Genomic DNA, 27443 nt, shown 5'->3' with positions numbered 1-27443 from the left:
AACGTATGTGTTGAAATTGGCCCTCTCTGCAGGACCATCCCCAAACTTTTTGTCTTTCCCCCCTGGTTTCTGAACCCATTTTTGTCGCCGTTTAAGACTCTGTGCCCTTTATTACTGCCAATCAGTGCGGAAGTGCTTGTGCACTCTCCCTTAAATATGGTAGAATTAGCTTACACCCAATTTGCACATTCTATTAGCTTGCAAGGTCGTTCTAAATGTACCCAGGGCCTGTAAATTAAATGCTACTAGTTGCCCTGCAGCATTTACTATGCCCCCCATTTCAGTACTCTTTTATACTATGTCATCGGACTGCCATTGCAGACTGTGTGTGCCAGTTCAAATCTTTATTTCGGTTGTAAAAATCATAAAAGATACACGCATATTTTTCCTTGACAGTGGACCCCAGGATACAGTTTTCACAAATGAAAAAAAGAAATATATTCAATACACCAGGTTCTGAAAGACAAGTATAAACACAGAAAAGATCACTAAGATACATCATTTGCTATATGTTGACTCTATTAGAACCAAGTAAGATAAATAAGGCAAGAATAAAGTGCACTGTGTGTGCAGTTTTCAACTACCATTTCACCTGCCAAAATAAACTTTTTGCCAGACCTAAGCCTTCTTTCTAATACATATGTCATCCCTAGAATACGCCTTATTCAGGGTACTGGGCAGGTGGCAGTGTATTTTAAACGTTGGACAAGTACTTTTAACTTACGTGTCCTGGTATTCAAAAACTCCTAAATTCGTTTTTTAATACTGCACAGTCTACCTCTCTCATAGGACAATATTGGGCTACCTAAATAAAGTGATAGCGTACGATTTGGACCAGGTAGGAAAGGTGAGTTTGTCCTCGAACAAATTGTAATTTTGGATCTTAAACCACAATTACGAAAATGGCACTTTTAGAAATTTGTCATTTTCTTGTCCCAAACCTATGGTGCCTGCAGCCTGTATCCTGGGTCAAGTGACTAGGTGTAGCTGGCAGTTGGTCTTTGAGTATTATTGCCAGACGGGAAACATCCTTTACAACGCAACTTTTACTCCGCACAACCATTACGACGCAACTATCACAACGCAAGTCATTACAACGACTTGCGCTGGAGGGCGCTCTAGGATAGGGAATAGTTTAATTACTATCCAACACCTTCCCTACTATCCACGGGGACTGGAGTTGGAATAGTAAAATAAACTATTCCACTATCCAGCGCCCCCCAACACAAGTCGTTGTAACAACTTGCATTGTAAAAGTTGCGTCGTAATGGCATGCGGAGTGAAAACATGCGTTGTAATGACATACATCCGTCACCTACACAATTACACATCACAAAGGCTCTGCCTCAGCACACTCAGAAAGGGTTTCACACTAGTATTTTGTGTCACAATACAAGCTGGGGACACGGCAGAGAGGAAGGAAATTCCAAACAGCTATGGGGATGTAACCCTCTAGAAACACCTTCGACTTTAAAACTGGCACCAAGGATAAACAGTGGACCCTCAGACCCAACTGTTCAGTATACTTATGGGCATGTGGAAGACTTAGAAGGAATTTTTGTGCTGCACTGCTGCAAGAAGGACTGCTACTCTGCTGCTGTTGCCTGGGTGAAAAGCACTGGACCTGCATCTTGAATCCAGGACCACCAGGGTGACTCCAAGGGCTAGTTGGCCTCTCTCCTGTTCAGACCCTCAGGGACAGAAAAGGCTCCAACCACCTTGAAGCCTGCTCCTGGACTCTGCTGTGAGTCTTGTACCATTCAGTAGTGCCATCTCAGTCCTGGACCCTTCTAAGTGGGCATGAAGGTGCTCTGTCAGACCAACTATGCTCTTTTTAGCAGACCTGGTGCAGAACGACAAATCTCCACACAGCTGTACACTGGAGATTTGCTGTGAAATGCATCACTGGTGCAGCCCTGCAGTATGCATGCTGGATGTATGCTTGCTTTGCACCCGGCAGCTGTTTGGAATCGTCACTGCTTGATGTATCCTCAATGCAGGACCTTCCATTGCAACCCACAGCCCACTGGAACTGCCACTGAGTGGTGCATTTTCAATGCAGAATCTTGCACTGCTTCGCAACCAGGATTTAAGGTACTTTGTTCATCTGGCCTAACTCAGTCCCTCTATCTGGCCCATGCTCCATAGTGGCCAACCTGAGCTTTTAACTTTGTTCTTGTCCGGAACGACCAGATAACCACAGTTGACACTTTGTGCTTTTAAGCACTATGTTTACCCAAATCCTTAAAATTTCAAATTTCCCGTTGAACCAATTGGATTTATGTTCTTTTGGTGTTAAATAATATATAAAAATGTACTCTTTTTTTCTAAATTGGTGTGGGACTTTTCTTGTGTTTTGATTTTGCTTTATTATTGTGTTAAGTGCTATATAAATACTTTACACATTGCCTCTAGGTGAAGCCTTACTGTTTTGTGCGAAGCTACTAGAGGGTGGAGCACAGGTTAATTTGGGGTTTGCTTGTGTTTCACCCTGACAATAATTGTTATTGCTGCTTGAGTAGGGTTTCACCTCCGCTCAAACAGAAATTTCATATGCAAGCCATAAATATCATAGACCTTCAGACAATCAATTATAGCCAGCTAAGGAGTTCCCCCTTAGAAAAGCAACCCTTCACTTCCAGGCATGCATGACACCAATTACATTGTCAGGAGGAACCATCATGCCAATTGAACCCCCGAACTTCATGCACTACTTATATATGTACCCAAGTGCAACCCCAATATAGGAGACTAGAACTCAACAGGATGATGCAAGACAAGGACTCATCGAACAAGGATACATCTATTTTTGTGTCCAATCTACACATCCCTCAGAACTTAACACTACACTATATTTTGCCGCCATACCCACTCCCCCTCCTGCAATCTGGATATAGAATCATAATTAAACACTTGACATTAATGTGATATTGCTACCTTGCAGCTCAGGCCTTCCCCAGTCCCCAAACAATTGACAATTGCCTACATTGCACTTTGTATCCGTGTGCCTTGACCTGTACCTATTCTAGAATGACAAATTGAGTGATCTTTTTCGCAGTATGAAGGTGTAAAGGGGAAAAAATTTGTTATTTCAGCCAATCAATTGAACAATGATCCGTGTGGACCCATAGTAACTACAGACAGCTACGTAAGCTTACTTGATTTGCTGCAAAGCCAAAAATAACTGAACATAAGGACACCTCAATAGGAGAGTGTAGAAATACATTGGAATTAGCATGAAGCCAAATCTGCGTATCCAATTGAGATGATGTAGCAATTAATTCAAGTAACAGAATGCAGAAGATCAGAAAGCATGAGTCCAAATTAACCTGCATCGACGGCTGATGAATGGAAATCATTAATCTATCCCTACATGAACACTAAGATGACATCCTTACTTAAGCATCCTCAGGAAGAAGGATGAAAGGTGTAAGCGTGTGGAGTCTTCCTAAGAAGTCTCTCCACCATCAATGGGTCATGTTGCATAGAGCTACCAAGACAGAGCTTGCTCTAAGGTGCACTCTCTCTGAAGGCAAAGAAAAAGTGGGCATTTTCCCTAATCCCATCATCACATGTAGGTAGCTCTCCCAAGATTCATTACGAATCACACTATCTGCTCTTTCATCTGCAACACAAAAGTGAGAAGAACAAATTCTACAGCACACATTAGATTTGACTTGTTAATTCTAAAGCGAGTTTCCAGAGAACTGCACTTAAGGACTAAAAAATTCAGCTAACATAAGAAAACATCATAATAACTTTATGAAATTGCATAGAAAAGAAGGCACTTTCATTTAATGCATTTACCCACATGTAAAATTACACAATTATTAAACACATTTAGTATATGAATAATTGTCAGTTTCACAACACAACTTCTTTACATTAGTGGTTTCTGCTAGTTACATTCACTTTCTACATTCATTCTCCACGTTACCCTTCGCCTAAGCACATCACGTTTCATATTAATACATTTCAAAATTCTAACACCTCATGCATGTTAATACACCAAGACATGATATGCGGGTGCACTCTACATGTTTGATTATAATGCACCCCTACAAGAAAAAATGCAATTTCCGGGACATTAGGCTCAAACACCTCTTCCTACACATGCAAGCAGACACAGTCAACCAATGCTAGAAATTTGCAGTGCCAAATACTCTTCTTGCTCAGGTCAGGCAGCCAGGAGCAAGACATGCGCTAATGTGCAGGCTCCTTGCTGCCTGAGCTGACCTTTCCCGGGCTGAAGATGTCACAGCTCCTGTGGGCATGCCCTCTTCAACCTGGCAAAGCCCCTCAAGGTCCTACCCATCGTGACAAGGGATGTGTCATTGATAGCCTCAGACTTGGGTGCTTCAGTTTTAAGACCTGAAACGCCCATGGCCGAGGGATTATCACTGTCACCCCATCACAGAATGGGGTGGGTTCAGCATTCTCAATCTGTGACGAGATAGGGACTGCTGCCTTCTCTCATTGGCTGACCTGAGGTTAGTAAATTAGAGAAAGCAGCAGTCTCAACCATCCTGGGACCTCGGAGGTTTCCGCTCCAGAGAGCTGCAGCAGGAGAGTGTAATTGTTTTTAAATGTTTGGTGTGTGCATGCATATATGAATATTTAGGAGTACGTGTTGTGGATATTTGTGTGTATGTGCATGTGTGTGAATGAACGAGTGTGAGTGAGTGTGTATGCATGCACGTGTGGCCTGTCCACCACCATCCCTGCTAAAATTATTACTGGCTGCAACTGTTTATTTCGACATAGACAATGTCCAGCAATTCTGCTTTTAGAGGTCCCATATACAAAGACATATGCACAAACTTGGTTGTTCCTTTTGCACTATGACTGGTGTGCAGATGGTTATGTAATTTGCAATGCGATCTGCGAACATGTTGAATCACAAATTGCATTTTGCCAAAGCCTTAAAATTTGACCTTGTCTAATGAATAATCAGGCAGGTCAAATGTGTGACCTATTGTGATTGATTTCACACACATTGATCGTGGTTTGCAAAGGACCTCAAACCACCATCCATCCATTCATGTTCCAAAATTCTAAACATTTTTTTACAAGCTGACTGTGTTCATTAAAGGGAAAAGTGCTGTTTAAAAACATGTTTCCCATCTGGAAACATATTAGTGGAGTTCCCTAGGACCATTGACAGCCCTCCTTCCCCAAGGATGCCTAACACCCTCCCCAAAGATGCAGCAGTCCTACTGCGACAGCTTCCCCATTGTGAATCATATTCAACCCCTATGATGTTGGCATTTGATTAATGGTCACAGAGCATTGATGTATCTCATTAAGATTCCCCAACTGCAGGATGATGTCCCTTTCTACATGCAAATCATAATAGAGTGCAAAGGCTTTGTATGAGTTGAAAAGACTTTTCCAACTTGTGTAAGGTGTCTTGTACATTTCTAAATACTCTATTGAGGTTGTAGACCTAGAGTCAGATGTACCTACCTTTAGGATAGTGATTTGCAAATAGCGAGATTTACCGAATGGCTATTTGGTAATCCCTATGGGGCACATGCATCATTGCTTTTTGCATTCGCAAACGGTGCGAATCGGAAAAATCGGCCGTTTGCGAATGCAAAAACCAATTTTGGGATGCATCACAGTTTTGTGCACAATTCGCATTTTTTAGGATTTCTAAAAAATGCGAATGCATTTAAGGAATCGCATTTGTGCGATTCCTTAAATGCAATGCATCATTTTTAAAGAAATTGCGAATTTCGAATTTGAAAGTGCAAATTAACACGAGGTTGACCCTCGTGTTAATTTGCGAAAATTTGTAAAAAAGCAAAAAAATGCTTTTTTTCAACTTGCATGTTACAGACACACATGTCCTTAGGACATGTGTGTGTGAAACATCCAATTAGAAATACATTTCAGGGGTGCAGGGGGGGGTCCTTTGGACCCCCCCCGCACCCGTGGAATGCATCAACAAATTGCGAATTCTTAACTGCCTTCCCATTGACTCCTATGGGCCTTTCGGCCCATAGGAATCAATGGGAATTGCGAAAATGCACTTTGGAATTCGCTATTTATTTGAGAATCGGTAAAAATTGCGATTTTTACCGATTCCCAAACAAATAGTGAAAAAATTGATGCATAGCATTTTGCAATTCTTAATTTGCGATTCGGTAATTTTCGCAAATTAAGAATCGCAAAAGCTAACAATGATGCATGTGCCCCTATCCTTCATGTACTAAACTTTAAATTTTAAAATAGCGATTTCTAGTGCGATGCAATTAGACCTACCTCATGAATATTAATGAGGTAGGTTGCTGTTCGTGACCCTTTAGGAATGATAGCCATCCCAGGGATGGTAGCCTATTGGGGTCAGCAGACCACCATGCCTTTGATTGCTTTTAAATACAAAAATCTTATATTCTTAGAAATGCATCCTATGCATCTTGTTTTCCGTAAAGGAAAATAGAATGCATTTAAAAAAAAAAAAATGAAATGTTTAAGTTCCATTTTTTAAGAGTAGGCAATGGTCAATGAAACCTCTGAATGCTTTTAAAAAATTATTTATTTTACATTCTCAAAGGCGAACGGATTCCTTGGGGACCACTTTCAATTTGCGAATAGGTTACAACCTCCTTTGAGGAGGTGGTAAAATATTAATGTTTTAGTGATTGGAATTCAGTTACAAAACATTAAAACATACCACTGAGATTTTATATTTGGAAGGGATGCCCTAAACATGCCCCTTCCAAATACCAAATCGGAACTCAAATGCAAATTGCAATCGGTAACAAGTTACTACCCAATCGCAATCTGATGTTTATAAATTTTACAAAGAATTTTTGAGGTCGCAAACGAATCAGGTCATTTGTGACCTTAAAAATGCTTTGTACATTTGGCCGCTTGAAATTTTGATAATCACTGGGTTTACGTCCTTCAAAGCTCTCTGTCATTACTGTGTCTTTCATTAAAATGAAGTGCAGTGTAAAATATTTAATCAATAATTAAGATTAATCCTAGGTGTGTTGCAATTCATGATTTTAGGTTTCAAAATGTGCTTCACACACAGTAATGTGCAAGGAAATCTGAAGATGTATTGCAAAAGTCATTTTGCAATTAATAAGCGGTCTAGTTTCATATTTCTTCCATTCGACCCTTCGGTCCTTTTACTTTAATCTGAAAAATGCGTACACCTTTGATATTGACCACGTTTGTAAGAATCAATAGTTTAAACCAGGTATCTTCCTCACTCATCAGGCTAAAAGGCTATCTGTCAACTAGTGGCGCTACATAACGCTCAATTCTATATATGGATTTTTCTGCAGTAGCCAGGGATACGCAAAGTCCAATTCTTGTTAATAGTATGCTTCTTTCTATTTTTGACTTTGGTTGCTAAAATGGGTGCGAGATTTCAAGCAATCCCAGCACAATTGATCATGATGTCTATTGTCTTTGGTCTGATCACTTTGAGCTCATTGTGTGGGATGCCAACAGCCATTTATTAAACCTTTTTTATATTGGTGAAGGTGTATCGGCTTGTTTTAAATTTCACATCCTTTCTAGGAACCTCTGTGAAGGCTTTATTTGTGTGCAACTGTGTTTGCCACAAACAAACTCTCCATAAGGTGTAATCAGAAAAGGGTTGCATACATAACTAGTTAAATGCAGAAAGAATGTAGGGGCATATTACCAAAAACTAGCGGTAATTATCGCTATTTTGGCTTAGCGGCAATAATTTTATCGCCGTGTTGCGGTGATTTTTATCGCTTAGTAGCCTTGCTATTATCAAGGTTTATCTCCTAAGCGATAAAAATCGGCCGAAATGCATGAATATCGCTGTAAAGTCAGCGATATTCATGCATCACTGAGCAAATGCTCTTAGCCATGTTATCCACCTCCCATTGGATAACACGGCTAAGAACTGCTCAGGGCAGGTGTTAGCTTTTGGAGATATTCGCGCTTAGCGCGAATATCTCCAAAAGTTGGTAATAGGAGATATCGATGTTAGCGACTGTTTCCAGTCGCTAACATCTTGGCACGCCCACTTTGCATGTCATTAGTGATAAATATCTCTGACATGCAAAGCGGGGCCCAAGATGGTCGCTATCTCCTACTAGCTGTCGCTAACTGGTGTTAGCGACAGCTAGGTAATAGGGAGATAATTTTATCTCCGCTTTCTTGGCTTTTAAAGCCAAAAAAGCGGAGATAAATCCCTTGATAATATGCCCCGTAATTCGATGTTGTATGTTTGCTATAAAAAGAAGTTTTAAGTACACTTACTTTTACAAATACACTAGTATAAGAAAGCGATTTCAGCCACAGAGGATGCAGGCACGGACTGGCCGTTGTGGGCACCGGGCAATCCCCCGGTCAGCTGCAAGGGTGGGGGCCGGTTTTGGGCCCTGGGGGCCGTTTTTGTTGCAGAGCCGTTTTTGCAGCATAGCTGCAAAATCGGCCCTGTAACTAAATCGGCTGAAAAGCGGCCCTGGCAAAGCGCTCGCCCCCCCTCCCGCCCGGGGGGGGGGCGGGGGGGCCGGCCGAGCACTTTGCCAGGGCGGGTTTTGGTTCCCAGTCCGGCCCTGAGGGGATGTAGTGGGGGACTCAAAGAAACATGGAAGGAATGCTATTGAACGTCTACCATTTTGGGAATACGATTGATGCTTAAAATACATACAGAAGTCATGTTTTAAGCATAATGCAATCCAAGGAGATCCTTGACTAGGGATTCATGTCTCAGGATGATTGTTGGCTTTTCCGCAACCTAAAAACCTCATAAATAGTCTTAAACAAACCCTTGCATGTGCATGGTACATTAAAAGGCAAGCAGAAATAAAGTCCAAACGTACCCAGTGGTGGCGATTTCAAATATTATACCTGAGGTGGCACCTGAAAAGAAAAAAGCTGTTTGACTTAGACCTAACTTTGTCTCCTCCACTTAGCACAGTGCTCAAAGAAGACATTTTTCAACTGCAGATATTCTTAAATGCATTGATCCTCCAAATGAATCACTGAATATAGCTAACCAAATCCTTACCTGAGGCATGGTTAGAGTGGTACAACAGAATCCAGCACAATAAGCACCACAAAACCCATCTGTTAGCTGCAATGATAAAAAAAAACGTCATTAGTTTTAAACCTGAACCTGAAAAGCATTCATGAATTAAATATATTAAAAGAACCCGGGGAACTGAAGGATTGCTTCCACAGACTGGTGTTACAAAAGGGGGTGGTGATGGACAGACTGGTGTAGCATCCATATGGGTTTCCAAAGACAATATTCAGTATGGTTGCAGAAGTTGGTCTTACCACATTTCTTCTAGGAACATATACTCGAACAACTCCCAGACAATCGTTTGGTGGATGTTTAATGTTAAAAATCATGGTGACACATCTTTCTGCTATTGGGTCCCAGGCAAGGTGTAATGTTGATTACCCAATGAAAGAAGTCTCTAAATACAGGCAGGTGAAATCAGTTAGTTTATTCAGTGGGAACCCACAACCTACAGGTCTGCTCACACGAAGATACAGACTAACCGCTGCCCTAAAAACCCAGGAGAGATGGAGCTCTAGAAGACATGGCAGATGAACATTCTGGTAACTATGGCCAGGCAACAAGACAACATGGCAACCACGATAATAACAATATTGCAATACTTTGCTATAATACAAGAGCACAGTCAAATCACCTGATAGTTGGAAAGTGTTTAGGCTGACCTAATAGGGCAGAGAGTGCATCCACAATATGGATCGTATTGATATGCTGGCTGGAATCTACATACCTCTGAGCAACTGCACCAAACCCCCATCTCCAGCAGACTCCCATGACTCTCACTCTTACTACTAATTATCTTTCACTTCAGGCCTTGCCGAACTCGAACTCAACAATAAGATGGGTGGTTTATCTCATCATGATTATAGACCGTTCGCAAATTCAAATAATGGCGCCAACCTAACCCTTAGCACCCACCATGGGTGCACTGGCCATTAATCTTACCAGGCAAATTATTGATCGTCCAGTTACTTTATAAGCTGCTTGGAAAGTCTCCTGCTGATTTAGCTTCTTCACTACATGTGACACACAACACTTTCCTCATTCTGTACCAAGCTACGGACTGCTCCTGCCAGGAGAGACAAAATTCAAAAATTTGGATCAGTCTTTTTTTAATTTTTTTTATTATATATTTGCATCAGAATGAGACATCAGTATAGCAATGAACATTAATAACAGAAACTACTCCATTGATCATGTACCTATACAATTTCCGGTTCTCCGCTTCACATTGCATAGTCGTAATACAGGTTGTCATTTCGATTAACAGTACCCTACCTCCCTCCCCACCCCTGAACCCACCCACAATAGGGAATGAGTTACTCAGATGCCGTTTACTAGTGCACGTATAATTAGATTACACAGTTGTTTATGTTGCGGGGAACAACAATTATACACCTTGATTATGCCTGAGGCCTCCCGAGCCATATCCCTCCCCCCCTTAGTAACCCACCCAGGCAACGGTATTCAATTAACAGACACACAGTGGAAGTTCATGGGCTAGGTTCCGGAGCAGTTATAGACTGTGGGGGTTCACATATATTTCCTCGGGATCCGTTCCATCTCCCCCAGATCCTAGACCATTTCCTGGGGCAACCCCTGTGAGTATAGACCTCTCTCTCCGCCATCATTGCCGTGTCCATGTCATTTTCCCATTGTGTCTGCGTAGGTACTATGCTAGATCCCCAATTCCGTGCAATATTCCGTTTCGCGATTGCTAACCCAAGTGTCGCCCAAGTTTGTAGCACTAGATTAAGGTCTGTAATGTTGTATCAGTCTTGAAGCAGACAACAGAATCACCTAAGCTGGATTTTTGGAGCAATCCACGTACACACAACTCAATCATACTATGGTTGCTTTTAGATCAGGGCTGGTGGTGCACTGGATAGACTACACCATGTGGTTGTAGTGCAGAGGGCAGCCGATGGCAATGTCTGTCAATGTACACACCACCAGTGAGAACATGTACAGCGATGTATATTGATAAACAGAAATAGAGTTTCTACACGGGATTGAACGTCATATTTTCTTTGAGAGTACATGCATTCCAAGAGGATCCAACCAGGCCTGCTGTTCCAGCCCTGCTGTCTCCTACCACCAGTGCTTAACGTGTGCCACAGCCTACCAGTGATGGGCACCAACACTCATTTTTGGGAACCTGGAATTAGTTTTCAATAACAGCCTTTGACCCGGATGGAAGACATAGAAAGGTAGAAAGGCGAGAACGACAGAGAAAGAAAAGTGTAGGAAAATAGCGATAGAGAGAGAAAGCAGTAATGAAAAAAGAACCTGCAGGAGGGACATAAAGATACAGGAAGTGTAGGGTGGTGAATGACATAGGCATGAAGAAGAAAAAATACTATGCAGCCTTATTTTCTGGCACACCCTGCATTTGGATGTGCTGGTGATGTGATCCTATGAAACATTTTGGGCCACCAATCAAATTAATAGAGATTAAGCCCTGCCTATGATGCCCACATATAATCTACAACACTCTGCTAGGATGTAAGGTTATTCCTGGTGTATTTAATAGCTCTAATGTGTATAACATATTTTGCTCAATGTAATGCAATTAAAATGTATTACTACTGGAATTATGAAAAACTGAAAAAGGGGATGGTCTCAAATGAAAACGTTATTGAAAAAATACCGATATCTGCTAACGTTCTTCAATTCATGATGCACCAATGAATTTGTAGGATGAGTAAAATCATAAGTGACTATTCTTTGTTCAGGAATGCAGTACTTCACTGATAATAAAAATGGGCAGGGTCCCAACGCTTTTCTAAGGGGGCAAACACTTGTCTCACCAATGGCGGGGTAGCCAATAATCTCGGTTCCACCATATGCTTCGTTCTTCACCTCCTCTCTCCTTATCACCTTCTTGTAGATTTTAGCTTCTTGCTTTCCCCCTCTGGTACTTTTTTTCTTTCGCTTACTACCTCTTTTCTTTTCTTTTTTCTCTCTCTCTCCCGGAGTTAAAGTCTGACTATGGAAACAATGTTGCTGTCCCTAAAATGACTGCGAGCACCTAACAACCACAATCACCAGCGCAAACTAAGCACTAAGGTATCAACATTATTTTATGACTGAGTTAGTAGGAAAACATCATTCGTGGCCCTAATGCTGTGTGGATTCGTGCTAAGGGGGTCTAGGAGAACAATATGTACTTTATATTACAATACTGGAGCAGAATACGCATTAATGGCTATATACAGTAAGGAAAGAGAAGCGTCTGACAATATATATTTTTTATTTTGTGAACAATAACGCATTTACCTTTATAATTGTGTCTTTCCCCTCACTGTTTGCATTTATGTGAAACTAAAAAGGTCACATACTCAATAGAATATCAAGTACCAGAATAATATCCTAAAACAAGCGAAAAAAACATAAATGGATGTAGTTTCAAAGTGAATGTGGTACGTCAATGATAGGCATCCCAAATGCAATCTGACATGTGCAAGCTACAGTCTCATCACGGATGGTTAGTTATAAAGTTGGCAAATTGGCTTAGTGTGTTATTAGCAAAATACCACTAAAAAATGTAAGACTGAGCATATTGTTGCTAAATTTAGAAGAAGCCAGTGGTGACTATGATCTGCAGTTCACAGCAGGCATTGTGACTAGATGGCATATGTGTGGGGGCAATAGCTATAATAACCGCATGGAAAGCATATTTCGACTTTTTGTGCAAGTATCTGTTCACATAGCCATGCTATCTTGAAATAAAGCTCTGGGGGTCAGTGCAATGCTAACTGTGTCATTCGGCGTGGACAGTCACCATCTGATTATTGTGAAGTGAATTGTCTACCTACGCTGCAGCAAGTAAATGCTGTAAATTTGTAGTGCTTTAAATATAACTTCTATTTATCGTGCATGCTTGAAAGTGGATGGCGCGTAATGGACAATTTCATGAACTTTCCTGCTAATCCATTGTGCTTTGCACGCGTGGGTTTGTATCCCATCCTCGTCGCCAAAATTATGTTGTGATATATGACAAGAGGCAGAGTAGTAACTTTGAAGATTCTTTATTAGTCTTAGTTGCAGGATGGTATCCAAATGTAAGAGCCCCACCACGAGCAGCTTGCCTGCTACTCAGCCCATACTCCAACTGCAACACCTCACCACACAGGCACACAAACATTCCAATCATCTCCATCACACGAACATTCCACCCCGAACACGCAAACTGGCTTAGTAGCTGTTATATCCTGCTTAGGTATTCATGTATCTACCATGTTATCTTGTCTCTGAGCTGCTCAGCCAGTGTGAGTGTGTGTGTGGAATGTTGATGAGCTGGAGATGAATGGGATGTTTGGGTGCCTGTGTGGTGAGGTGTGACAGTTGGAGTGTGGGCTGAGCAACAGACAGGTGGTGGGGCTCTTATTCTTGGATACCATCCTGCAACAAAGACTAATGAAGAATCTTCAAAGTTACTCCTCTGGAAATTGTTAGACATCACAAAATAATTTTCTACATCATTTTGGTGGCGATCTGGAGACAGATTCATGCGTACAACTGGTCTCAAGGAAGATCAATAGAAAAAGAAAAGAATATTGTGCTACTGGAGAAATTTGAAGAGGATACAGAAGCTGACATTCAAAAGTAGACTAAACTGGAACTAAAAGAGTCTGACCCTGAGTAATTCAGAAGAACATACAGGAAGCAAAACTTTAAAGGAATTTTAAGGAAACTTAAAGCAAGTTATACAAACTAAAGACAGATTGTCCGGCAGGCTTTCAGCGGGCTACATGTGAGTACATTGCAGTGTTTTACTTTAGCCAGGACTTTTTTTGATTGACCCCTTCCATGCGTCGGACGGCCGGCGGCCGGCCGACGTCACGGTGGGCGTGTGCGGAGGACGGCCGGGGGCCGTCTGAACCACGCCCATGCCATAAATCACCTGCACCGCGGCGGAATTTTCGCCGCGGTCAAGGGGTTAAACTTTAAAGTCACCGTTACAGTTGCGCGCGACATGCGCAAGGCTTGAATTCCACAAAGTTTCTCATACCACCAACTGTGACAATTCACAGTTTCAGCTCGACGACACAAGCTGCGCTGCACTGTTTGGTGCACGCATGCACCTGAAGCCATCTGGCACTTGTCATGTATGCATGCCGCCATTTTTGTTTTGTAATGCACGCGCGTTTTCATGATGTATTATGTACGCAATCCTTTGCCACCGCAGTACCCCAGGGATCATCACTTCAATCAACCAGAGGAACAAAGCAAAGGTCGAGGCTATAGATGTTGTTGTTCCAGAGGGTCCACTTAGGTTTGTTTCACGTGTACCCACTGCAGCAGCATTCGTGGCTTGCTCTCATTATACTTTGTCCAAAGGTACAGGTTGGTGTGTCAATGTCGATTTCCACTGCTTGATCACGCCTGCACGCTGGCTCCACACTACTCATGTGGTCAAAGAGTGCGATGCTTGATGCTCACAGCAGTGTACATTCTTTGATGGTGTTTGTTTCAGCCTACCACAAAACGTGTTATCAAACGTAATGCAGCCTTGGGTGAATGTCACATTGTTTTGGACATGACGTGCAAGTTGTGCAAATAGATGCAAGCTTTTAGTTTGCACTTGAGTGTTTGGGCAAATTAGGGTTGTCTTCTGACTGCAAAGCCAGTGTGACTTCTGAAATGGCCTCTTTTTAACATTCAAGTTTTCAACACTCAAGCTTTTAGGTCATGGCATGTTTGTTTCCTAAAGTGCATCATTGAAACAAGGCTTCTGTTACAATCCTTTTGGGGTCACTTAACTTGAGAGAATGACTCTGTATCTGGGGTGCACAAGTCGTGAGTGTGCCCAGAGTGTTTTTACTCGGGTGAGAGGTCGCTCACCGTTGAAGGGTTTTCTGGCATTTAAGTCATCATTTTGTAGTGTAGTTCCTATATTCCCAATAGGCTCTGCGCATTGGAATAATATATTCAGCAGTGGAGACGTAGGACTGAGGTCGACTAGGTCTCTACTGACTATATTAGACTTAAGTTTTGCCAGCTAGCTCAGAGGTCACTAGAAACTTTCTCGTAAAAACGAGGAGGAGTTTAACCTCCCTGGATAGACAAGAAGGGATTAGCTTCTGACAACCATATAACATGACAACTTTGCTCCCTCAGAATAAGAGTGTATCTCTAGAGTCGTGTGAAAACAATAGACAGCTATTTCACTCAGTCAAATGTGCATACTTAGTTTCACCAGAGTGCAGAGAAAAGAGAGACGGGCGTTTTCAATAAAAGGTGTTATTTATTGAGCAGTCTTCTTTCTCATACAAGAGAAATGAATTGCCACAATTGCAATACTCATAGTAAAGTAAAGTGCGTACAGTAAAAGGAGGATTAAGAAATAATACTGTAAAAGCATTGATATGGTTTCTTAGCCATAAGATACTTTAAAATAGATAAAATATATACATACTTATATACATTGACTAACGTACTCAACTGGTGCTTCTAAATACGCCTACCCCGGTGTACCTGACCTAAGCCTAATACGTGGGAAGGAGTAAGTAAGTAGCAGTTTAAGTTAAGTTGGTTTTTGCCAAGAATCTGAGTCAAGAATTCTCTCTAAGGTTTTAGTCAGCTCCGTACCTGGGTTAAGAGAAAGCAGGAGGTCTTGAATCTCTCTCTCAGGACTCGATATTCCAGTAACCCGCGAAGGTATATGGAAACACCGGAGCTGGATTTCTCGGCAGGAGAAAAGACAGCGTCTCTCTCAGTGCGTTAAAAGGGAGGGGCAGCGTCCGTGGGCTCTCGCATCAGCTGGGCTCTCGGGCAAGTAGATAGCTGCTCTGCTCCAAAACCACCACCGTGTGTTTGCTTAAGGCAACGTTGGTATATTTATACCTGAAAGGTGCCGGGTTTGACGTAAGGTTGGACATAAGACGTCAATAAAGATGTCACTAAGAACTGGCCATTCTTACAGTGCTCACAGGAGTTCTAGGACGAAATCAAAACAAAAGCAATGGGGAATTCCCAGGTTGCTGGAGGTTTGGTTTGTTTACAGAACTCGTTGTACTTTCTAGGAGCCTGGGGAAGTAGCCTTGCTTAATTTGGACAGCATGGGCTATGACTAAATATGGATATGATTATTATGCCTTTATAATGATATTATTCATTATAACCACATAAGAGCATAAATCAGGACTACCAAATTTAGGGTCCTAGATAGAACTACAACACCCACTCCATGATCTAATGTCCCTCATTACTTAAAACTAAGCAATAGTAAACATATAATGATGCATGTGTTTTCCAAGCCACCCCAAAATACATAAAGTTGCATATTGAAATGGTATAAGGTAATACACGAAAATGAGTAATGGTACTGTACGTTTTTCAAGCAGTGGTATCATTCAGTTAAAAATTGCATATATATATCAGCTGAATGAATTGCGAAAATTTACACATGAAATGGCTCTTAATACAGAAAAGAAGGTCGAGACCATTCCATCACATAATAATACAAATTCTGTACATATACTAGAGGCTGAGTTAAAATATTGTCTCTAGAGTTCCTAAAAATAGAAGCTCTGTTCTCTAAAAATAGTTCTACTTTAAGCTGAGTACATCTGCGAGAAAAAGGTAAATATTTTGGAAGTGGAAAAAAAAAAAAAATTCGCTTCAGGGGAAAAAATAGTTCCAAACTTTTTCAGTAGCTTCTGTTTATCAAAGCTGAAGGCCGAATTCAGAGTTCAGGGAAAGCTGTGTGCTCGTTGCTTAAAAAGTTATTCTTTCTGTTCAGGGGGGAACATCATTTCAGACAGACTCTCAAAAAATTGGTCTACGGCTTCAGGTGAAAGTTCGACCAAGTTTGAAAATGCCGCAACAGTGCAGTCGTGAGAATGATTGCTATCATCGATGTCAGGATCAGCAATGCTCACAGAAGGTCGTACCTGGGTGATGCTGCTATCACCTCGTACTTCACTGCCATCTAATCGTAGTGGTGAAGTCTCAACGAATGCCCGTCATCAGAATGGGTAGCCGCTGGGGACAACATGATGCATGAGCCGTTACAGGAGTAAGCAAAGTATCCGTATCCAATGGTCCTGCTGATGGTAGTGTAAGACAGACGTCCAACACGCATTCTTCTCCGCATAGCATACATCGAAGCACAGGTAAGATGCAATTCTGCCAGATGGGTCTGAATGAAAGAAACCAGGTCATATTCAGATCTCTTAGCCGGGCTAATCCAAGGACTTTAGTTATGCGGTCCCGATAGCGTATAGCTAGGATCGTTTCTTCCATCGTTGCCGGAGTCTTGTCTGTGACTTGGCTTGCCATATCGGAGCAGAAGGACCAAAAATAAAATGCCTGCTACGAGACCGAACAGAAGTGGTAGGCCGCCAAAGACAGAATGGACAAAATTAGGAAAAATGCCCAGAACTGTTTCGAAGGGTGTTAACAGTCCCGAATAAATTGTCTTAAATATATGTGGGATACCACTGGTATCTGACATATTTAGAATTTGGCCCCGTGCATTTCTACGAAATGCACGGGGCAATTTGTTGATAAAAGGGTATGTATCTCTGCCGTTGTCCTTGCAACTTGCAGATCATACGTTTCTTTTGATGACATTAAGGGCACAGTTGTCTGTAAAAGTACAGACTTTATTCTACTTAAAGTATCAATTCGAATAGAAGAGATATTCAAAGAAGGCCAAATTGTTGCCTCCGTATCTGGAGTGCTGTTTGGATACAATACTTGCATACAGCAAGTGACCATGGATCTCACGCTCACGAGATAGGCTTTTCCTGGCACCATGCCACTACAGCTGTGGTCCACTATTAGAATGTAACTCCCCTTAGAAAGTCGTCTAAAGAATGGCTCTATTTGTGTTGCAGGTGTGCCGCGCTGGTGACATGAAAGGTTATTTGACGTCCCCTCACAGGCCCCATGCAGGTTAATACCTTGACACAGAAGTATACCGCTTAGTGGTTGTTTACAATTTTTACCACTAAGAAATACATTCTGTTTCTTTTCACTGTAACATGTGTGTGTATAAGGTAATTTCCATGATGACTTGATGTACCCTTTACCCAACCTTTCATACTGGCCCGCTGGTATATACTCTTGGCAGTATTTAAATTGGAAAGTTGTTATCGGAATTGTGATTATTCCATGTATTATCCATTCAATGACAGGTCTTTCTGACATTGTCAATGGTAATCTCTCAAGTTTTTCAATGCTCAGAATCGTATAGTCTGCTCCTTTTTGTGCCAAACTGATTTGTGTATTAGTAAGGTTAAAGATAGAGAATAATGACGTTGTGTTGATTAAACGCCAGGGCACGTAGCCTGAACGCAGATTTTGCAACGTCCAGCCAAGCTGTACAATAGAACGTAATTGGGACTGACCGTGTTGTAACATTAGTAAGTCCTGCTCTATTATATCAATAGCAGAGGATACAATACTGTCCAGTGAATATATTCTGGAGGACAGAGTCATTAACCCATTGTCCACAACAGAAAATGATTTTTCTAAATTAATACGATCAATTTCTCGTATTTTTTCTGCTGTTTTAATTTGCATCACTTTCCAAGCTTCGTTGTATGCAGCGTATATACCGGCCGCTATGAAACGTTTTTGACGCTGTTTGCGTGGTCCCATTATGAAATCATGCAAGTCAGCACCGTCCTTAAGTAAAGTCAAGTGTTGCTTAATTTCAGCCAGTGTGGATTTCAGTAACCATTCGAGGCAGAGTTTCCCTACACTGTATGTACTATCCCTGGATGTTGTCTCTGGGAGTATCTTGGGTCTGGCCTGGTCATTTTTAACCCCTGTATTTTGTTCAGGAATCTATCTTGACAGTTATTTGTGTCTGTGGGTCAGATCAACCATTTTTTCCAATCAGGATGTGTTCTGTTTTGGTTAAAAATATGGGATACGTCTATCTCAACATCTGTAGTGCTATTACTGTCAGGTTTTGGCTTTGGAATAGACGGTTTGTTTAAGTCTTTTATCTTGGCTAGGCCAAGACAGGTTGTCTGTTGAATGGTATCATTCAAGAATATTATTTGTTCTGGGATCATGCAGGCTCTAAATAATGCTTCTAGACCTTGGACTTGCCAATCTTTGGTACCCCAGATGGTTTTTGTTTCAATGTTGTTTTTCCAGAAATCAAAACCAAATGTAATCATTTTTTCATAAAATGTTTCCGAATAGATCAATTTAGTATTTGTCAGCATTGTTTTTACCCCTGTCTTATTTAACAGTTTGAAATAAAACGTTTCTGCATCACTTGTGTTAAATCCTGAAAAATATGGGAATTTCCCGTAAAATGTTTTTGAACTACCTTTCGGAGGAGTAGCACAATGTTCCCATTGATTATAGTTAAAAACATTTCTAGGTTGAGCAGATTTATGCAAATAGTGATGTGCAAAGTGATTATAACAATACATTTCTTCATAATTTGATGAACCCTGTAAGTAATCATGTTCTGTACATTTTGCTGACATTACTAAATCTGACATCATATCATTAATACTTTCAAAGTCCCAATCATCAGAGAATGTACTCGGTTTTACAAAGTCACTTAATGAAACCTTGAACTGGTGTGGATATTTCAAGAGCTCGACCGGGCCATAGATTTCTTAATCTGTTTTGTCCCAAGCTACCCCACCGGGTATTGGATTGGCTGTGACATTCACTGATGATAGTTCTCTTTTCTCGATGTGAGATGACTTGTGTGGCTTTAGGACCAAGTTGATGTTCTGACTTGCTGTGTCCATTGTACTGTATTTTCCTTCAATGAAATTTCCCAAACAAAGAACCATGATGAGCCAAAGCAGGAGGAAAAGTACACCTAACACAATCCCAAATTCAATCCATGGAGCAATCAGATAGGTTCCTTTGAGTTGATTCAGAAGTTCAGTTACTTTGTCTTTAAAAGTTTTTGTTGCTGGCATTTCTTCAGGCTCGCTTGGATCTTCAGAAAAGTTATCGAAATTGATGAAGTAGCCAGATGCAGTTCTGTCAATTGTTGGAATTGCTTCCGAATTTTCATTTGCTTTTGGATTTTTCTTTGTTTCACTAGCATAGTCTGAGGCTACATCGTTGTAGACTGGTGTTTCTTGACGAACTGTTGCAATTTGGGTTTCAAGAGGCACTAGTTCCATGGCCTTGTTGCATAGTCCTTTTTTATTCACTGCAGGTTTATCAAATGTGATTAGTCTCTCAGTTTGAACCTCTTGTATTGTAGCAACTTTTGGTACTCTGCTACTTCTTGGGAGTCCACTGGGCCTACTACTTATTATTGGCCACATGATTGTGGTTTTACCAGGTCGATGGATACAACTCGGTTCTCCTTTTTACCAGCAAGGGGCGGTAGTACAACTGATCTTGTTCCGCTGATAGCTAAGACAGGTACTGCTTTTCTGTAAGAAGGCCCAAATTCCTTCTTCACCGCGATCTTTTCTCTGACCAGATCCCCAATCTTTGGAATCCAGGCAGGCCTTGCTGGGACAGGTAGTTTATCTTCAGTGGCTGTTGGCTGCTGTTTTAACTTTACGTTGCTCAGGCCTTTTCTTGTTTCATTTAAGTCCTGTAAAATAGCCAAACGATCTTTGATATCAAAGCATTTTTCTTCTACCACTGAAGTCTGACTATCTAAGTCCTGAATATGCATTCTAGTCCCGAACAGTAGTTCGTACGGACTGAAACCTTTTAGAGAATTTCTTGGCAGATTGTTAAGACTACGTTGGACACTTGTTAAATGTTGGACCCACCCATCACCCGAACCTAATACCCTCGCCGTTATAGATTGCTTTATGTCCCGTTTTTTTTTTCCACAGTCCCATTTCCCTTAGGATGGAAGGGACAAGAGTACCGCAATGCAATGCCCATGCTGGTCATGGCCTCCTTATAAGCTCGAGAGCTAAAAGCAGGACCCTGGTCAGAATGTAGCATGCCAATTGCGTATGTGCCGATACGGACTCGCAAATCTTTTATAACAGTTCTGGCGTCAGCCGAGCGCTGGTGTCTGCAATTTTAAGTGAATCTAGTCTTAAATGTTAATGGGACGCATTTCTGCGGATAGCCTTATGCTTTCTAAAAGAAGGGTCCTGGCATTACTCCAGCTGGTTCGCCACTGCGATCTCTGTTGCAGTTTTGACAGCCCATTTCAAATTTGTAGTTATGCAGGCTCATCCCCGGCCACCAGTATTCTGATTGTAATTCTTTCAGAGATTCCTTGATCTCCTGGTGCCTTACACCTAATCCCATATGTGCTTCTTGAATCAAGAAGATTCTCCTGTTCGTGTTTGGAATTACTCTATCCCCCACTCCAGGGTTTCGAGCAAAAGGAACGGAGTTTGCATCAATTATGTATGTATAATTGAGTGGATAGTTCACGGGTAATGCTGCACAGTCGCTTTTTGAAGACGTTTTTACCGCCAGCATGGTTTCCTCGTCTATGTATTTTTCTGAACGCTTTTTTGTGGCTACGGAAGCCGGATTAGTTGCTTCCGCTGTGGCTGTGTCAGCCAATGAATTCCCTGCAGCGTGAACGCCATCACGCTGATGACTCTTTTGTAGTTCTTTCTGTAAAAGAACTATTTGTTCCCAAAGCGTTTTATGCTTGACTGTGCCACCTTTTGCATCTTTGAAACCGTTTGAACCCAGTTCTGTAAGTATTCATTATAAGACTGAACGCAGTAATATGAATCGCACACTATTAGTGTCGGGAATTCGCGATCGGCAATATCGAGCGCCATTTTTAAAGCTAGTAGTTCAGTTCGTTGAGCTGAACTGTCTTTTACAAATTGAGACATAGTTACCAGTGGTCTCAATTTACCTCCATGCCACCGGCATTTAACAACCGCGCACGCAGCACTGTAAGCTTGCTTACCCCAAACTGCGGGTTGTGCTGATCCGTCTGTATATATTATACAGCCGTAGTGTTCTAGAGGCAGGATTTCGGTCGGCAGAGGACATTCATATTCATATTGTAGAAATTCCTGTGTTTTCAAATTAGGATCAAATTCGTATACTACGTCTGTTGCAGCAAGAGAATTAACCCATTGTATCCATCTCAGATGTAGTGCTTTAGCATTTGGAATGCTTGCTTTTGTTACCGCTTCTAGGGCTGGTACTGGTGTAACGATTATTATTCGTTTACCTTGTGCTAGGGCTCTTTCTTTTGCTACAGCAGTCTGAACCGCAGTTAGAATTTTTTCAGTAGAACTGAATTTCATTTCAGCTTGTGTGTACAAATGTGATTTGTAAGCTATTTGTACCGTTTCTCCCTCATTAGAGGTCAGGTACGTGAATCCGCATCTTCCTGGGATGACTCGGATTACAAGGTTGCGTGTGTTTTCGCGAGTTTGCAATTTTGTTTTAGCTAACATGTCTGTTTGCAATGATCTCAAAATGTCTGTGTGTTTCTGAGTCCAAGTGATTGGTTTGAAATCAGGTTTTATTAATTCATAGAGAGGTTTAACCCTCTCTGCATAATTTAGAATGTATGTTCTTCCAAAATTCAGGAAACCTAGTATTGATTGTAAGTTCTTCAGCGTTTTTGGTGCTTGGAGGAGAGCGCATTTCTCTAAGAAATTGTCCGCTAGGCTTTTGCCTTCACTCGATAATTCATATGCTAAAAACAGGACAGTTAGATTGGCAATTCGTGACTTTTTAAAGTTGAATTTGTAACCCTCAGCAGCAAACCCAAGTATTATGGTGTTTACCCTTTTCAAGTGAGTATCCAAGTCATCATCTGTGAGATAGATGTCATCGACATAAGATAATGCCTCATCATCATATGTAAATGTATTGCGACTAATTTTCTGTGACCCCATTATTGAGAAAGCGGTCAAATACCTGCTTTCAGGTGCAATGTTTTGACAAAAGAATCCATTAGAGATGTCTAATAATGTTTTGTATTTCTTGCGCACAATGTTATTCATTAGTGCTGCTCTGTGTGAGTTTTGTACTGCAAATGTTTTGCAACATGAGTTAAGGTGTCTGTAGTCCAAAACTAGACGGTATGAATCGTCTGGCTTGGAGACAGGAAAAAAACGATTGTTCATTTGAGAGGTACATGTTTCAATCACCCCTTGGTATTCAAGTTGATCTAAGATCTCCCTGACTTGCTTTTTAGCTTCTTGTTTAATTGGGTACTGCCTTTGTGCAGTTGGTTGACATTTTAACTGGATGTTGTGAGGAGGAGAGTCCTCATTCCATCCTACATGATTTTTGTATAATGCAGGAGCTTGAGCTACTGCCCATTTTCTTGCATATGTATATTTTCTATGAATTGGAATATGATTTGAGAAGGCAGGCATAATCATTTCTTCGCCATGAGGACACTCCCTGACAAACTCTGGTGGCCAGTCTTTCTCAGCTAAAAGGATGTCATAGCCCTTTGAAAGGTTATCCCAAAAGAGACCTTTTACTTTCCTGGTCTTATCTCTCTCTATACGTAGTGTTATTTTGTATATTTTATGAGGTTTGCTAACTCTGGTATCTGCAGTTTCCACTTGAATGTATTCATTCGTGTCCACTGTCTCCAGATGATTCATCAAGATCTTGCGAGCTATTGTCACTTCTGCTGCGCTGTCTAGCATTGTCTGTGCCCACTCTCCGTTTTTCAGTTGTGTCCTCAGTATCCTCGGCATGTTTAATTATTTTAATACTGGCTACCTTCTTTTTTGGAAATTGTAACTTTTTACTTTGTTGAGCAGGTTCCTTGTCTTTGGACTTGACGTGCTCTTCCCTGTGTTCTGACCGTCCCCTTCTTTCCGATTTCATTTTCTGCGAGGAAGTCTGAAAAGATCGAGAGGGACGTGTATCAATATCTTGATATCTATCAGGTTTTTTCAAATTATCCCTATTTCTAAGGTTGTATCTTTTCTCAGAGGGCTCCCTCTGGGGAGGCTTGTGTCCTTGGTCCGGAGATCTTTCTCTCCGCCGAGGAGACCTTCCTCTGGACTGGAATCTTTTTTCTTTGGGAGTGGATTGTTTATTTCCATCCGAGTTCTTTTTTGGAGTGTTTAGATTATTTTTAATAAATATCTTTTCAGGATTTTCAGTTAGTTGGGGTTTTACTGGTTTCCCACCCAAACTATCTCTACCTAGTTCTTCATAGGATTTTTCTATGATTCTGGCAAGTTCAAATGGCTGTTCTGCTATATCTGTTTCTTTCAATTTCTGGTGGATCGCCACGGATGCTGCTTCTCCTTTTATGTTGGCTAATAATATAGCCGAGACCTGCTTGAAGTCTTTCAGTAATTTCATACCCAGAGTTAAAGCAGGTTCTGGACCGTATTCATTTTGAATCTGTCTTAGCACATCTGGTATTACCGCCATGGACGGAACACCATGTGTTTTTGTGTAAATGGAAGCAAAGACTGTGCCCCAAGTGTCACAGTCCTCCACATGTGGTGTGATCCCCATTGGAAGACAGATAGTCAGAATTCTGTGTTTCTCAGTAGGGGTAGTATCCGGAAATACTGCCTCTATTTGAGTGATTTTTTGTGCTAACCAGAATGGAATTTGTTCCCGTTTTGCGGGTGTTTTACCAAGACAGGATTGTATGTTCTGTGGTGTTATTTTGTTTGTGTTCCCCTGATGAGGGGTCAGCTGTGGAATGTTAATTGCTGGTTGGACTGTTGTAGTCCGCATTACATATTGGACTAATTGTCTATGTATTTTAATCAGTTGTTTTAGCTGGGCTAAAAGTTCTGGTACTGACATTTTATCAATGTCTGGATGTGGTGTGTAGCTGGCTAGAACCGGCCATGTTGCTCCTGGTCTACCTAGTGGACCGAGCCTGGTGATGTGATTGTTATGTTTTAGGGCGCCATTAAACCAGAGCAGGTGCTCTTGGTAATTTAGTGTTATTTCCACCTCCTCAAAAGGGGTGTACTCTTCTGGAGGTTCCTCTATTTTGTAATAGTGGAAGTCGTGTGTGACAGCGTTTGCTGCTGGAAAGTTTATCCATGAATAGAATACCTCTGTCTGCCGATATTCATGGGCCTCTATCACGATGATGACTATACCACCTTGTGATGTCAGTCCGTTTTCTATAAGTTTAAGAGTTATAGTTTTTCTTATGTTGACCGGAATGAGTATAACACTCGGGTCATTGTCTTGGAGACTTGTGTCATCCGCTAGGAGTCGAGCTGCTATTCTAGCTGTCTCCCTTTCGTCTTCAATTTCTACCATTTTTACTGACAGAAAGGTTTTTTGTTGCAGATCAAGTTTCAAGGAAACAAAGATTAGGTGCACAATATTTTGGAACACTGTATCCTTCAACGTTGACTAAACCAAAAACTTTACATAGGAATCTCTTCCTACTAAGTTCCGGCGGATTTTAACCTTTTACCCACTCCAGACGTCTTTTGGAGTATATACGGGAAAAGGGTTCTGTGTGAAAAAGCACGACTGAGTTACTCTAACGTCTTGCGTTAGATTTATCACCTTACCAAACGTTGGGCGCCATGTAGTGTAGTTCCTATATTCCCAATAGGCTTTGCGCATTAGAATAATATATTCAGCAGTGTAGACGTAGGACTGAGGTCGACTAGGTCTCTACTGACTATATTAGACTTAAGTTTTGCCAGGTAGCTCAGAGGTCACTAGGAACTTTCTCGAATAAACGAGGAGGAGTTTAACCTCCCTGGATAGACAAGAAGGGATTAGATTCTGACAACCATATAACATGACAACTTTGCTCCCTCAGAATAAGAGTGTATCTCTAGAGTCGTGTGAAAACAATAGACAGCTATTTCACTCAGTCAAGTGTGCATACTTAGTTTCACCAGAGTGCAGAGAAAAGAGAGACGGGCGTTTTCAATAAAAGGTGTTATTTATTGAGCAGTCTTCTTTCTCATACAAGAAAAATGAATTGCCACAATTGCAATACTCATAGTAAATTAAAGTGCGTACAGTAAAAGGAGCATTAAGAAATAATACTGTAAAAGCATTGCTATGGTTTCTTAGCCATAAGATACTTTAAAATAGATAAAATATATACATACTTATATACATTGACTAACGTACTCAACTGGTGCTTCTAAATACGCCTACCCCGGTGTACCTGACCTAAGCCTAATACATGGGAAGGAGTAAGTAAGTAGCAGTTTTAGTTAAGTTGGTTTTTGCCAAGAATCTGAGTCAAGAATTCTCTCTAAGGTTTTAGTCAGCTCCGTACCTGGGTTAATAGAAAGCAGGAGGTCTTGTATCTCTCTCTCAGGACTCGATATCCCAGTAACCCGCAAAGGTATCTGGAAACACCGGAGCTGGATTTCTCAGCAGGAGAAAAGACAGCGTCTCTCTCAGTGCATCAAAAGGGAGGGGCAGCGTCCGTGGGCTCTCGCATCAGCTGGGCTCTCGGGCAAGTAGATAGCTGCTCTGCTCCAAAACCACCACCGTGTGTTTGCTTAAGGCAACGTTGGTATATTTATACCTGAAAGGTGCCGGGTTTGACGTAAGGTTGGACATAAGACGTCAATAAAGATGTCACTAAGAACTGGCCGTTCTTACAGTGCTCACAGGAGTTCTAGGACGAAATCAAAACAAAAGCAATGGGGAATTCCCAGGTTGCTGGAGGTTTGGTTTGTTTACAGAACTCGTTGTACTTTCTAGGAGCCTGGGGAAGTAGCCTTGATTAATTTGGACAGCATGGGCTATGACTAAATATGGATATGATTCTTATGCCTTTATATGGATATTATTCATTATAACCACATAAGGGCATAAATCAGGACTATCGAATTTAGGGTCCTAGAAAGAACTACAACAATTTAAGTCATCGCTCTTTACTTTTGCTTGATTTACAGTTGATTTTGGAGTATTGTTCATTACTTGCATAATTGCTACATGTGTTTTATGTCAAAGCTTATGGAGGTACACCAAGTCGAGAACTCTATATTCTACAGACGGTGTTACATGAGGCGACGTTGTGTGATTTTAGTGGTCATGAATTACTTTTGCATATTTGAAGTTCTTGCTGTGCTTATGGTGTGTTTCAGTTTGCTTTACACCTTGTGCTACATTTTCTATTTGGAATGTTACACACACTTACGTGGGGGATTTGTTGTATTGGTGGAGTTTGTCTGTATTTACAGTGCACATTACACTCCCTTACATGAGGGACGGGAATTCGTTTTAGTCCCATTTTTACACTGTACATCACAAACCCTTACACAAGGGATTTCAATATGGATTAAAGTCCCATTTCTACTGTGTTCTGACCCTCACATAAAGGTGGCTAAATGGGTGTCAGTCCCATGTACACAATTTTCATTAAAAACCCTACACAAGGGCTGTCTTTGGATGTATGACGGTACAACGCGGTATAAAACACCGCAGACCATCGCATCGCAGGTTTTACAACGCAAGTTGTTACAACGACTTGCGTTGGAGGGCGCTGGACTTAGGAGTAGTATAATTTACTATTCCAACTCCGGTCTACATA

This window comes from Lissotriton helveticus, chromosome 10, assembly GCF_964261635.1.
Source record: "Lissotriton helveticus chromosome 10, aLisHel1.1, whole genome shotgun sequence".
In the NCBI taxonomy this organism is placed as follows: domain Eukaryota; kingdom Metazoa; phylum Chordata; class Amphibia; order Caudata; family Salamandridae; genus Lissotriton; species Lissotriton helveticus.
The sequence above is the reverse complement of the archived record's forward strand: the minus strand, read 5'-3'. Positions refer to the sequence as shown.